This window comes from Bufo bufo, chromosome 5, assembly GCF_905171765.1.
Source record: "Bufo bufo chromosome 5, aBufBuf1.1, whole genome shotgun sequence".
Taxonomy (NCBI): Eukaryota; Metazoa; Chordata; class Amphibia; order Anura; family Bufonidae; genus Bufo; species Bufo bufo.
Genome location: NC_053393.1, coordinates 160,036,662 through 160,051,883, shown reverse-complemented (window position 1 = coordinate 160,051,883; position 15,222 = coordinate 160,036,662). Strand labels below are relative to the sequence as shown.

Here is a 15,222-nt window from a genome sequence, read left to right as displayed (position 1 = left end):
TTATATCCCGGGCAGGTTTGATGGGCACCGGTTGTTGGGTCCGGCGTGGAGAGTTACGGGATCTGACTGCCCCCCTCCCAACAGAACCCCACTGTAAGTTCCGGGTAGCCTCATAGCGCTCCACCAGGTCGACCATCTCCAGCGCATTCCCTGGGGAGACCTGGCCAATCCATTGCTGGAGAGGGGGTGGCAGAGCCCTCCAGAACCTGTCTGCTAATAACCGGTCCAACATAGCCGTGGGGCTCAACACGTCAGGTTGTAGCCACTTTTGAAACAGGTTAAGCAGGTCATAATACTGGGGTCTCACGGGCTCCGCCGGGTTGAACCCCCACTGATGCACCCGCTGGGCCCGGACCAGCACATTCACCCCCAGTCTTGCCAAAATCTCCCCCTTTACCTTTGGGTAGTCGGCCGCTTGATCATCAGGCAAGTCGAAAAACACCTGCTGGGACTCTGATGTCAGAAAAGGAGCGACGATCTCAGCCCACTGGTCTTGGGGCAGCTTTTCCCTGGTGGCCACTTTTTCATACATCGCCAGGTAGGTCTCGATGTCGTCTGCGGGGGTCATTTTAGGGATCGCTGCACGTACTGCTTTCCGGGCATCGTGTGCGCTTGGGGTTGCTCCTGCTGACTGTAACGCCATTACATGTTGTAGCAGCAACTGGTTGGTCTCCTGCTGCTGCTTATTAGCCTCACGTTGTTGCAGGTTAGCCTCCACGAGGGCCTTCATAACAGCCTCCATTTCGTCTCTTGACACCGGTTTGAATCTAGCCGGTTTGATAAATGACATACAACCGTGAGAGAAAAAATAAAATTTTGGCGTTCACGCCAGCCTCACTGCGCTTGCCCGCATCCTCCACCAATTGTGGGGATTCGCTCTGGTAGGCAGGGTAAGCGGACGCAGTACAGAGGCAAAAACAAGGTTGTAAATCAAAGTTCAGTGTTTATTCTCACACAGAAAGAAAACAAGTAAAAAGTAAGTGTTCATTTTTTGGTGCCTGTTCACACCACACAAAGTTCACAGTGCAAAAAGACTTCACCTGGTCAGCAGATGATTTTCACCCACAGTCCGCAGCAGGCTTTAGAGGCCTGTATCCCCAGCCTATGGCTCTCACAAATAAATGCCTCAGTGTCTCAAACCACAGACTCCTCAGCTCCTCTGCCATGGAGGATAATCCACACCCAGCTGAGCTGCTGGCTGGGTTTTTAAACCCCAGCCCAAAACCTGGCCTGGACGTGGGGAACAGCCACCCACCCTGCTCTTTGGCTGTTCCCAATAAGAACCGGCCCGGATCGGCTTTTCAGCCACACTAAGAATAAACAGTGTCAGCAAGCACTAGCTGCGGCTGACACATAAAATAACCGGTTCTTATCTCACCGAGGCCAGGAACCTCGGTGACACGTACCTTCCGTCAATGACGGACCCTTGCGCCTTCCTACAATAGATAGAGCCTATACATTATTTTAGTGTACAGAGACGTGTGTATGCATAGTATGATATTTTCCATGTGCCAAATGACAGTCTGCCTGGGCCATACATATACTGTAGATTGGAGAACATAAGTGTATGCTATCTACAAATGAAATACTGTATACTTACGACACTGATCCCATTGCCTGTCTCTGAGGTCGTCCCAATTTGGCACAATGGCCTCACATACAGTACAGACCAAAAGTTTGGACACACCTTCTCATTCAAAGAGTTTTCTTTATTTTCATGACTATGAAAATTGTAGATTCACACTGAAGGCATCAAAACTATGAATTAACACATGTGGAATTATATACATAACAAACAACTGTGAAACAACTGAAAATATGTCATATTCTAGGTTCTTCAAAGTAGCCACCTTTTGCTTTGATTACTGCTTTGCACACTCTTGGCATTCTCTTGATGTTCAAGAGGTAGTCCCCTGAAATGGTTTTCACTTCACAGGTGTGCACTGTCAGGTTTAATAAGTGGGATTTCTTGCCTTATAAATGGGGTTTGGACCATCAGTGGCGTTGAGGAGAAGTCAGGTGGATACACAGCTGATAGTCCTACTGAATAGACTGTTAGAATTTGTATTATGGCAAGAAAAAAGCAGCTAAGTAAAGAAAAACGAGTGGCCATCATTACTTTAAGAAATGAAGGTCAGTCAGTCAGCCGAAAAATTGGGAAAACTTTGAAAGTAAGGGCTATTTGACCATGAAGGAGAGTGATGGGGTGCTTCGCCAGATGACCTGGCCTCCACAGTCACCGGACCTGAACCCAATCGAGATGGTTTGGGGTGAGCTGGACCCCAGAGTGAAGGCAAAAGGGCCAACAAGTCCTAAGCATCTCTGGGAACTCCTTCAAGACTGTTGGAAGACCATTTAAGGGGACTACCTCTTGAAGCTCATCAAGAGAATGCCAAGAGTGTGCAAAGCAGTAATCAAAGCAAAAGGTGGCTACTTTGAAGAACCTAGAATATGACATATTTTCAGTTGTTTCACACTTGTTTGTTATGTATATAATTCCACATGTGTTAATTCATAGTTTTGATGCCTTCATAGCCATGAAATTAAAGAAAACTCTTTGATTGAGAAGGTGTGTCCAAACTTTTGGTCTGTACTGTATCTCGTGCCAGAAGAGCCGGGTTGCTTGGTGGTCTGCGTGGCGGCGGTCGATGTGGTCCCACAATACTTTGTTATATACCCTTTGTCGTTCCTCCACCATCTGAATGAGGAGGTCATTGTCAATAAAAAAAAACTGCCGACGTGCTCCTCGGGAACCCTAAAAAAAATAATTTAACATAATATTTTAAACTTTAAAAATTTCAAAGACTTTGAAAATACTCACACGACCCTGACCGCCACGTGCTCCCCGAATTCCTCTGGCAGATGCTCGACGACCTCTCTGAGAGGCAACGGGACGAGATGGCTTTAAAATAAAATATAAAAAATTATAATTCAAGAACATACAATAACATGTATCTTTGAGGAAAAAAAAAAACTAAACACCTACCGTTTGCTGTCCTCCACCCCTGACTTCCTCCTCTGTCGGACTTTCATGGCTGGGATGCATCTCCTCCAAAGATGATGACTGAGAAAAGTTTTTGAATAATTACACAATATTACAGTTGGGAATGCTACCCAACTTGACATACCGTATCATGTCGGCAACGTCATCGAGGAGGAGAGCTCCCGGCCTCACTTGAAGAGGATATGCCTATAGAAAAAATACAAAATAAATTAATATTTGCACTTTATAGAAGACAACAGACCCACTAAAATATTACTTACTTGTCATTTTTGAAAAGAAAAATAAGGCGGAGGGCCTAAATAAAATGGGGGAAGGCTGTCTGGCAGGCGGTCGGTCGTTTGACAGACTGGCGGGCTGTCTGGCCGGATTTTATTTATTTTTCTAAAAAATTTATAAAAGGAGAGGTAGTCATAATCTTGTAACTCAGACTACTACTCCTGGCAATCACTATGTACTTATACTACCTGCAGTCCCTGTGAAAAGTACATAGGGACTGCAGGTAGTATAAGTACATAGGTGATGCTAGGAGTAGTAGCCCATGGTACTGCTACTACTAGCATCCACTATGTACTTATACCACCTGCAGTCCCTATGCAAAAGTACATAGGGACTGCAGGTAGTATAAGTACATAGTGGATGCTAGGAGTAGTAGTACCAATGACTACTACTCCTAGCATCACCTATGTACTTATACTACCTGCAGTCCCTATGCAAAAGTACATAGGGACTGCAGGTAGTATAAGTACATAGTGGATGCTAGGAGTAGTAGTACCAAGGACTACTACTCCTAGCATCACCTATGTACTTATACTACCTGCAGTCCCTATGCAAAAAGTACATAGGGACTGCAGGTAGTATAAGTACATAGCAGATGCTAGGAGTAGTACTCCTTGGTACTGCTACTCCTAGCATCCACTATGTACATATATTACCTGCAGTTCCCTTGCAAAAGTACATAGGGACTGCAGGTGGTATAAGTACATAGTGGATGCTAGGAGTAGCAGTACCAAGGTCTACTACTCCTAGCATCCGCTATATGCTTATACTACCTGCAGTCACTATGTACTTTTGCAAAAGTACATAGAGACTGGAGGTAGTATAAGTACATAGTGGATGCTAGGAGAAGCAGTACCTAGGACTACTACTCCTAGCATCCATTATGTAATCATACTACCTGCAGTCCCTATGTACTTTTGCATAGGGACTGCAGGTAGTATAAGTACATAGGTGAGGCTAGGAGTAGTAGTACCTAGGTAGTACTACTCTTAGCACCACCTATGTACTTATAACATACAGCTCCTATGTATAAGTACATAGGAGCTGCTTATATAAAATTTTTCTATTGTTGCAACAAGAAAAAACAAAAACTTTATACTCACCTTCAATGGCGTGCTTCCTTCTCCCTCGCAGGCTGGAGCAAAGAGACAAACAGGAAGCTGCGCCACCAGCTCCTCTTATATCCCCGCGCAGGGGCAGACCGGAAAACCGGATCCGGCGACACGGCAATTTCCAGAACACTTGGTACCGGATGCGGCGTTAATGCATCCGTTAATGCATTCGGCATTCCGGCAAGTGTTCCGGGAATTTTGGCCGGAGAAAAAAACGCAGCATGCTGCGGTATTTTCTCCGGCCAAAAGCCATAAAAGGGACGGAACTGAAGACATCCTGATGCATCCTGAACGGATTGCTCTCCATTCAGAATGCATTAGGATAAAACTGTTTTTTTCCTGTATTGAGCCCCTAGGACGGAACTCAATACCGGAAAAGAATAACGCTAGTGTGGAAGTACCAAAACCCTTTCCACTCCCTGAACAGAAAACGCTCTTGTATCTCCTTTGTGCACAGTGGCAAAGTGAAACTGGCTGCAGATACATTGCGAGTTTCATAATATGGTATATCTGATAAATGTTTGCGTATTCTGCCTTTATTTGTTTTGTAGTGCAACCTACATATTGTAGAAGACAATCTCTGCAGGTGATTAAATAAATTGCATAATCTGTTACAGTTCAAATATTGTTTTATTGTTTTATGGTGTAATTCTTGCCATTTACAGTAGATGTCACATTTTGACACACTGACATGTATTTACAACAGATACATCTGTTACTACCACATTTGTAGCTCCCTTTATAAGTGAGCCACATGGAGTTGCTGATCATTCCTGGAAAAGACTGGGGCTGATTTTTTGTCCTATGGTTGTGGCTCTGCGGGCTATACATTTAACCCCCTCGTTGACTATCCCTTTCCACTCCTGCTCAAAGTTTAATACAGGGAGATGTCGCTGTATGATATTACAAATCTCCGTGTATTCCTTACTGTAACCTGCCACAAAAGTTGCTGGCTTCCCTTTTTTATCTTTTTTTGTTATTTTCCTATCCAAAACTGCCTTTTGAGGAAATATAAATTTCTTTCTGTCTAAAGCGAGAGCCCATTTTTTGAGTGCCCAAAACATGGTCTCTCTCTTTAGACAGAAAGAAATTAATATTTCCCCAAAAGGCAGTTTTGGATAGGAAAATAACAAAAAAAAAAAGATAAAGGGAAGCAAGCAACATTTGACAGGTTATAGTAATTACAGAGATTTGGAATATCATACAGTGACATCATACAGCGTTTTCTGTTCAGGGAGTGGAAAGGGTTACTCTTCCCATTAGAGGAGGAGATCACAAATGAAAACTCCTCACCCGTGAGGCATATTGGATGTTTGAATTGGGAAGTTGCTTTCCCACAGGTCTGAACAGAAAACACGATCTGATTTTACAATATCGTTAAAAGAACAATTTTTTATAGTTTTTCAGTAATATATACATGTTGTCTTTTCTTTTTGATGCATTGGGTGTTGGTTTTTGGTGTCTGATTAGTTTTCCTTCCCTTTTAAGCATGCGATGCCGAAGTCTTGATTACCTGGTGCACCACATGTTTAAAGAGTTGAACATTCACTTTTTTGTATGTCATGAGTAAGGACCGAGATTGTGGAGTCCGAAACACATAGACATTGTGGATCTTGTATGTGATTCGTGTTTGGATAGCAGTTTTTTATTGTTATTAATAAAACTGCAAGTTTTTATGGGCAGCTGGACCACAAGTTTGTTTTGGGGATTATCTTTGTACACAGTCAAGTCCGGACAGGGCCCGTGCTTCCGTGGAAGCAACAAAGGTGAGAGCTGTCTTATATATATTTGGAACCATAGATCCAATTAGGATCATTATCACATACTTTGGCAAAAGATCTGGGGTTAAGTCAGTTCTCCTAACCAAAGACTCAATTCCTTCCCATAGACCCAATTCCTTCCCATTTGTTTGGATCAGATGAACATACAGAACACAGAGGTGGATTCCACGTGCAAATCATCCCCACTGACAAAAATAGGAGGTGGATTCTAATTCCACATGGTTTTCAGTGAGAGATCCACGCACAAAATCCAGTTTGTAAACAAGCCTTTAGCTTTTTTACCCAACACTGTAGGCGCACTACTGGGAAAATTTAATTGGAAGGTCAATGCCTGCTGCAAATTGCGCCTATTACCATCTAGCTGTGCTCCTACTACCACACATTTCCTGATAGATATAATAGCCATGGGAGATGGGAGAGGACTTATATCCAATATAAAATATGTTTTATCACGGTCCCTCCAGTGACAGAGGTTAGAAGATCTGAGAGACTGGCTGCACGTTTGGTTATCTGACAGCCTATCTGTTTTCACTTGTTGCAGTGTTATTGTTGGTAATGACCACACCTCTTGTGTCAGGTGTAGCTTGTGGTCATTACTGCTCCTCTATTTAGTCTGGACTCACACTTTATACCATGCGGTTGATATTCTCTGCCTGGAGTTTGAATAGCTGGTGTGTGGTCCTCATCTGATTTCCTGCTCATCCATTTTCTATTGAAAATAAGTGTACTTTTCTTTGTATTTTGTTGCTCCCATTTGCCTGTAGTTTACTAGGCGTCAGGGAGACGGTGGTTCGTTCATCTGGAACCAGTAGTCTCAGACCCTGTCACTAATCCTAGGGATTTTTAGGGTTACTAGGGCCTAGGTTTTCGGTGTATGAATATTTCCACCTTCAGGGTCTATTCATACTGGCAGGAGTCAGGGCTAGGTTTAGGGTTTCCTTAGGTGGTCTCCATTTCCCTTTCCCTAGCCTTGAGGCCTAGTTCCTGGTCATTTTCCTTCTGTTGTCATTCTGGTGTTCTTCCCCCTACACCAGGGGTACTCAACTAGTTTTATTAAAGGTCCACATACCAGGGTCTGCAGTCAGGTGAAGGTCCGAGCTGAACGCCAACAGTAAAGATGCCATGCGATCATGTGATACATGCGCGTGGGGCGCTCTGACGTTATAGTGGAGCGCCCCGGGTAAGTCCCAGAATTAGTAATGGCCACATTAGTGCCCCAGTAAGAATAATGTCCCCATTAGTGCCCCCAGTAAGAGTATTGCCCCCATTAGTGCCCCCCTTCTCTGCTTTTGCAAAAAATAAAAAATTATTTGCATTCACCTGGCTGCGGTGAACATTCGCTGCTGACTGCAAGCTCAGGACCGGTGCTCCAACGTGATGAAGTCTTGTAGGTCCTGTCCTGAGCTTCTAGTCAGCAGGGAGTGTTTTCCACAGCGTGAGCAAATGGAGGTGGAGGTACCGTATATATATTTTTTTTTACTAGCACAAGTAGCGGTGGAGGTAAAGGCTGTACTAATGGGTGTTCCATGATGGAAGCGCTCATTAGTAAGGGTACTTTCACACTTGCAGCAGGACGGATCCGACAGGCTGCTCACCCTGTCAGATCCATCTTGCCACTACTTCGCCGTGCCGCTGCTCTGTGCCCATCGACTATAATGGGGATGGGGGCAGAGTTATGGCGCAGCACGGTGAGAGGCCGCCAGACTAAAAGTACTACATGTCCGACTTTTTCGTCTGGCGGCCCCCTCAATATAATAAACATTGGTGGCGCAGTGCGCCCCCCCTCAAAATAACAAACATTGGTGGGGCAGTGCGCCCCCCCCATCACCCCGATATAATAAACATTGGTGGCGCAGTGCCCCCCCTCAATATAATAAACATTGGTGGCGCAGTGCGCCCCCCCTCAAAATAATAAACATTGGTGGCGCAGTGCGCCCCCCCATCACCCCAGTATAATAAACATTGGTGGCGCAGTGCGCCCTCCCTCAATATAATAAACATTGGTGGCGCAGTGTGCCCCCCAATATAATAAACATTGGTGGCGCAGTGTGCCCCCCAATATAATAAACATTGGTGGCGCAGTGTGCCCCCCAATATAATAAACATTGGTGGCGCAGTGTGCCCCCCAATATAATAAACATTGGTGGCGCAGTGCGCCCCCCCATCACCCCAGTATAATAAACATTGGTGGCACAGTGCGCCCTCCCTCAATATAATAAACATTGGTGGCGCAGTGTGCCCCCCCCCTCAAAATAATAAACATTGGTGGCGCAGTGCGCCCCCCCATCACCCCAGTATAATAAACATTGGTGGCGCAGTGCGCCCTGCCTCAATATAATAAACATTGGTGGCGCAGTGTGCCCCCCAATATAATAAACATTGGTGGCGCAGTGTGCCCCCCAATATAATAAACATTGGTGGCGCAGTGTGCCCCCCAATATAATAAACATTGGTGGCGCAGTGCGCCCCCCCTCAAAATAATAAGCATTGGTGGCGCAGTGCGCCCCCCCATCACCCCAGTATAATAAACATTGGTGGCGCAGTGCGCCCCCCCATCACCCCAGTATAATAAACATTGGTGGCGCAGTGCGCCCCCCCAATATAATAAACATTGGTGGCGCAGTGGGCAGTGCCAATGAGGGTTAAAAAATTATTTACTCACCTCCTCCAGTTGATCGCGTAACTGCCGGTCTCCAGTTCTTACTTCTTTCTTCAGGACCTGTGGTGACATCACTGAGGTCATCACATGATCCATCACCATGGTAATGGGCCATGTGATGAGCTCAGTGACGTCACCACAGGTCCTGAAGAAAGAAGTAAGAACTGGAGACCGGTAGTTACGCGATCAACTGGAGGAGGTGAGTTAATTTTCTTTTATTATTTTTAACCCTCATTGGCACCTCCCACTGAGCCACCAATGTTTATTATAATGGGGAAGGGGGGGGGGCGCACTGCGCCACCAATGTTTCTTATACTAGGGGGGGGGGGGCGCACCGCGCCACCAATGTTTCTTATACTAGGGGGAGGGGGGCGCACTGTGCCACCAACGTTTCTTATACAAATACAGGAGGCGGGTGCTGGAATCAAATAGCCGGCACCCGACCTTTGTGACAGGGGGCTGCGATCAGCTACAATTAACCCCTCAGGTACCGCACCTGAAGGGTTAACTCAACTGCAGCGGATCGCAGCTCCCTATCACAGAGGTCGGGTGCCGCTATTTGATTCCAGCACCCGCCTCCTGTATTTGTAATACAGGTCAGTTTTCTTCATTGGTGGCGCAGTGGCCACAGCCCCTCCCCTCCTCCTCCTGCCTCTTCTTATTGGCAGCGGCGGGGACAGCAGCAGCACAGGGGGGAGGGAGAGACTCCTCCTGCGCTGCTGAGAACTATCAGCTCCTGTGCCCGCCGCTGTATTGAGCAGAGCTGCCAGAGTGTGCAGGAGGAGGAGCGCTTACATGTGGAGGAAGCCCTGTCTCACTGCGCTGTGGGACAGGTGGAAGTGCGCCGGTAAGCGACTCCTCCTGCACGGCACAGTGTGCAGGAGAGGAGCAGCGCTCTAAAGGATGGCCGGGGTCCGGACAACTGGCGGCCGCGGTCCGTATTTGGACCGCGGTCCGCCAGTTGAGTACCCCTGCCCTACACTGTCACATTATTAATTGCCGAAAAACCGCCATTTTGTTTTTGTCAGTGCAGCGATGGATATGATTTCTGCACTGGTTGAACAGCTGCAGGGGCTGTCTTTGGAGGTGGCTGATGTCCGCATGACCGTCTCACAGATCCAGAGACCACAGGCGTCTGGTTCCGGCAGCGGGAACCAGGCCTGCCTTGAACCTAAGGTCGCTCTCCCAGACAGATTTTCTGGGGAAAGTGTCAACTTTATTCAGTTAAGGGAGTTGTGCAAATTATATTATAGAATTGTGGCGAGAATACCTAGATAAAGGTATATCCAAATACAAATTGCTCAGAAAAAATAGTGTGCACAAAGTCTTTGATGAAACAAATGATAATAAAAGAAAGAATAATAAAAAACTTGTCCTTCATAAACATACTTGAAAAATATTGGAAAAATGTTCTTACAGTCTTTTATAAAGTGGCCACTGAACGGTAAATAAAATCAAGTAAAAGATGTTATCATTATATAGAGGATTATTATCCTATGTTGCCCCTTTATATAGTTGTGACTCCGTTGATGGGATATATAATAGGTAGCAATTTAGCAGTTTGCTGCTCAGCAGAGGATGGTGCGTCTTTACAGGTATGTTTGCAGATGGTAGTATTGCATATATGGCAATAACTATTAGTGGTGATAATCCATAAGTTACTCTGTGAAAGAAAGGGGTGCTCTGTGCCTGAGTGCGGCGTCCCGCACTGTCTCTGGCTACAGAGATCACTTACCCTTCTTGACGCTTGTATTCTTTTGGTCCTCTGGTGGTAGTTCCCGGTAGTTGGCTGTTGTAATCCAGTCCGGTTCTCAGGAGTCAGCGGCGTGCCTCGTGTTGCCTAGGACGCCGGGGGGCGTGGTTCGCGCGTCTGAAGAGTGACGTATGTGGTCACGTGATCGCGGACTCTCTGTCAGGCTTGTTCGCAGTGCTTCTCCTGCTCTGTAGCGAGTGGTGAATATTCCAGTAATCCTCTTAAACGCGTTTCGGGAGTCTATCCCTTCATCAGTAAGTGGAGGATTATAGTGGATACTGTGGTATTTATAGAGTGATGATCAATTAGTTTATCAATCAATTAAACCTAACAATAAGGTTGATATATTCAATTGGTTGTTTTGTTTTAGTTCTGTTTGGCCCATTAGGTTTGTGGCCAGAATAAAATATACAAATTATCAAAAAATCGATAGATGAATAAAAATATATAGCACAATAAGAATTTATACAGCTAAAAGTGTTGTGTAATTATATAGATGGTGTTAATCAATCCTATAATAGGGTTATTGTTTTTGCAAATTGATAGATTTGATGGATTTTGTGGTTTTAGTATTTTATTTTCAAAGAGGAACCCTCATATATCCTTTGTATCCATTACCTATTTAATGGTATAGGGGAATAATGGTATTGAGTATGGTTTAGCGATCTGGGTTGCTTACTGTGTAGATGTTTGATTATTGGTAGTATTTGTGATGTAGGGAGCTTGTTACTTTCAGGGGATACAGACATATTATGATTTTTTAATTTTTTAATTTTATTTTTCTCTATTTTCTAGTTGTGAGTGTTGCCTCTCAATAGGAGGCCCGCACCAGTCCCAATGTGCTCCAGCCGTGGATACATGTTGGAGATATGCCCATGATGTCACTGCTCCGTAGTATGAAAGACCCAGTGAGTATTTGGGTCTATCATTCCTGCATGTACCAAAAGGAGAAGGACTATAAGAGCTATGACCTGTGGTGTAGTATTTGTGGTGTTGGGAGCTTGTTAATTTCAGGGGATACAGACATATTATAGTTTTTGCAATTTTTGTTTTCTTTATTTTCTAGTTGTGAGTGTTCTTTCTTAATAGGAGGCCTGTAGTAGTACTGATGTGTTCCAGCTGTGGATACATGTTGGGGATATACCCATGATGTCACTGGTCCGTAGTGTGAAAGACCCAGTGAGTATTTGGGTTTGTCAATCCTGCATGTACCAAAAGGAGAAGGACTATAGGAAATATAACCTAAACGGTGAGATTTAGTAATTATGAACTAAGAAGTCTTGGTATAACTTAGTTATCAACAACAATCCTTTTTGGTACACAATGGGAGATGTCCATTGTATCACTGGTCCGTAGTAAGAAAGACCCAGTGGATACCCGGATTTATCCTCCCTGTGTATATCCAAAGAAGGGGGACAAGGGGAAAAATGCATGGGTGGGTACATAGTATAAGGTATCTTGGATATCGTGGTGATGTCAATATGGTAACAGCCCAAAGTTTAGGGCGTGTCAGACACTGAACATGTTTTCCAAGTGTGGTAGGGGGCTCATCACATCCCGGATTGCGGGGCCTAGTTGATGTCAAAATCTGTTTGTTTCTTTATCTAATTATCTTATGTGTTTTCCTGGAGGCCTAGTTAGTGTCGAAATCTTTTATTTAGGTATTTATTTGTCTCGTGTACTTTACTGGATTCTTGTTGGTGGAGTAGTAGATGTCTGTGTATGTGGGTGATATTGTTGTTAATGAGGGGCAGCCGCTCGCCAAGGGGCAACCGCAAGGAACATGATAACCATTCCGCCGGTTACTCATCGGGGAGCGGCAACCCCCCAATCAGAGGAACCCAAAAATCTCCATTTCTGCATTTAATCCATTGGGTAGAACAGAGTTGAATTCAAAGATTCTTCTGGATTCCACTCTGGACATTTTATGTATGAAGTTGCCCCCTCTCCAATCTTTTTTTACCTTTTCTAGTGCTGTGTATTTTAATCCGGATGGGTCCTTGTTATGAATGATTCTAAAATGATTTGATACTGTGTGTTTGTTATAACCTTTCCTTATATTTGCTATGTGTTCTGATACACGTTTTTGGAGTGTCCGTTTGGTGCGGCCTATATACAGTTTTTGGCATGGGCATTCTAGAGCGTATATAACTTCTGTTGAGCTACATGTTAAGAATTCTTTGATTTCTTGTTTATGGAATTTTGTTTTGGATGTGATGCAAGTGGTTTTCTTGGGAAATGATGTTGTTCGACAATTGTTGCATTTTCCGCATCTGAAAAAACCTGTGATGTCTGCCCATTTTTGGATTGTTGTTGCATGTTCTCTATTGTATTTGATAGTGGGGGTAATTTTTAGGCCTAGATTTGGGGCTTTGGTGAAGGTGATTAATGGAGTGTCGTTAATGATGGTCACCTTCACCAAAGCCCCAAATCTAGGCCTAAAAATTGCCCCCACTATCAAATACAATAGAGAACATGCAACAACAATCCAAAAATGGGCAGACATCACAGGTTTGTTCAGATGCGGAAAATGCAACAATTGTCGAACAACATCATTTCCCAAGAAAACCACTTGCGTCACATCCAAAACAAAATTCCATAAACAAGAAATCAAAGAATTAAATAAATACCTAAATAAAAGATTTCGACACTAACTAGGCCTCCAGGAAAACACATAAGATAATTAGATAGAAACAAACAGATTTTGACATCAACTAGGCCCCGCAATCCGGGATGTGATGAGCCCCCTACCACACTTGGAAAACATGTTCAGTGTCTGACACGCCCTAAACTTTGGGCTGTTACCATATTGACATCACCACGATATCCAAGATACCTTATACTATGTACCCACCCATGCATTTTTCCCCTTGTCCCCCTTCTTTGGATATACACAGGGAGGATAAATCCGGGTATCCACTGGGTCTTTCTTACTACGGACCAGTGATACAATGGACATCTCCCATTGTGTACCAAAAAGGATTGTTGTTGATAACTAAGTTATACCGAGACTTCTTAGTTCATAATTACTAAATCTCACCGTTTAGGTTATATTTCCTATAGTCCTTCTCCTTTTGGTACATGCAGGATTGACAAACCCAAATACTCACTGGGTCTTTCACACTACGGACCAGTGACATCATGGGTATATCCCCAACATGTATCCACAGCTGGAACACATCAGTACTACTACAGGCCTCCTATTAAGAAAGAACACTCACAACTAGAAAATAAAGAAAACAAAAATTACAAAAACTATAATATGTCTGTATCCCCTGAAATTAACAAGCTCCCAACACCACAAATACTACACCACAGGTCATAGCTCTTATAGTCCTTCTCCTTTTGGTACATGCAGGAATGATAGACCCAAATACTCACTGGGTCTTTCATACTACGGAGCAGTGACATCATGGGCATATCTCCAACATGTATCCACGGCTGGAGCACATTGGGACTGGTGCGGGCCTCCTATTGAGAGGCAACACTCACAACTAGAAAATAGAGAAAACAAAAATAAAAAAATAAAAAAATCATAATATGTCTGTATCCCCTGAAAGTAACAAGCTCCCTACATCACAAATACTACCAATAATCAAACATCTACACAGTAAGCAACCCAGATCGCTAAACCATACTCAATACCATTATTCCCCTATACCATTAAATAGGTAATGGATACAAAGGATATATGAGGGTTCCTCTTTGAAAATAAAATACTAAAACCACAAAATCCATCAAATCTATCAATTTGCAAAAACAATAACCCTATTATAGGATTGATTAACACCATCTATATAATTACACAACACTTTTAGCTGTATAAATTCTTATTGTGCTATATATTTTTATTCATCTATCGATTTTTTGATAATTTGTATATTTTATTCTGGCCACAAACCTAATGGGCCAAACAGAACTGAAACAAAACAACCAATTAAATATATCAACCTTATTGTTAGGTTTAATTGATTGATAAACTAATTGATCATCGCTCTATAAATACCACAGTATCCACTATAATCCTCCACTTACTGATGAAGGGATAGACTCCCGAAACGCGTTTAAGAGGATTACTGGAATATTCACCACTCGCTACAGAGCAGGAGAAGCACTGCGAACAAGCCTGACAGAGAGTCCGCGATCACGTGACCACATACGTCACTCTTCAGACGCGCGAACCACGCCCCCGGGCGTCCTAGGCAACACGAGGCACGCCGCTGACTCTTGAGAACCGGACTGGATTACAACAGCCAACTACCGGGAACTACCACCAGAGGACCAAAAGAATACAAGCGTCAAGAAGGGTAAGTGATCTCTGTAGCCAGAGACAGTGCGGGACGCCGCACTCAGGCACAGAGCACCCCTTTCTTTCACAGAGTAACTTATGGATTATCACCACTAATAGTTATTGCCATATATGCAATACTACCATCTGCAAACATACCTGTAAAGACGCACCATCCTCTGCTGAGCAGCAAACTGCTAAATTGCTACCTATTATATATCCCATCAACGGAGTCACAACTATATAAAGGGGCAACATAGGATAATAATCCTCTATATAATGATAACATCTTTTACTTGATTTTATTTACCGTTCAGTGGCCACTTTATAAAAGACTGTAAGAACATTT

The 15,222-nt window shown here is 43.9% G+C and overlaps 2 long non-coding RNA genes across 2 annotated transcripts; one reads left to right on the top strand and one right to left on the bottom strand.

Moving 5' to 3' along the window:
• Positions 1 to 10,498: 10,498 nt before the first annotated feature.
• Positions 10,499 to 14,845, bottom strand: LOC121002291. The gene is made up of 3 exons (XR_005779274.1): positions 14,604 to 14,845; positions 14,072 to 14,079; positions 10,499 to 10,515 (listed from the first exon to the last, which is right to left on the bottom strand). It is a non-coding gene; the product is annotated as an uncharacterized LOC121002291 (long non-coding RNA).
• LOC121002292 lies at positions 10,612 to 14,961 on the top strand. Its single transcript, XR_005779275.1, has 3 exons — positions 10,612 to 10,856; positions 11,381 to 11,388; positions 14,945 to 14,961. It is a non-coding gene; the product is annotated as an uncharacterized LOC121002292 (long non-coding RNA).
• Positions 14,962 to 15,222: the final 261 nt, after the last annotated feature.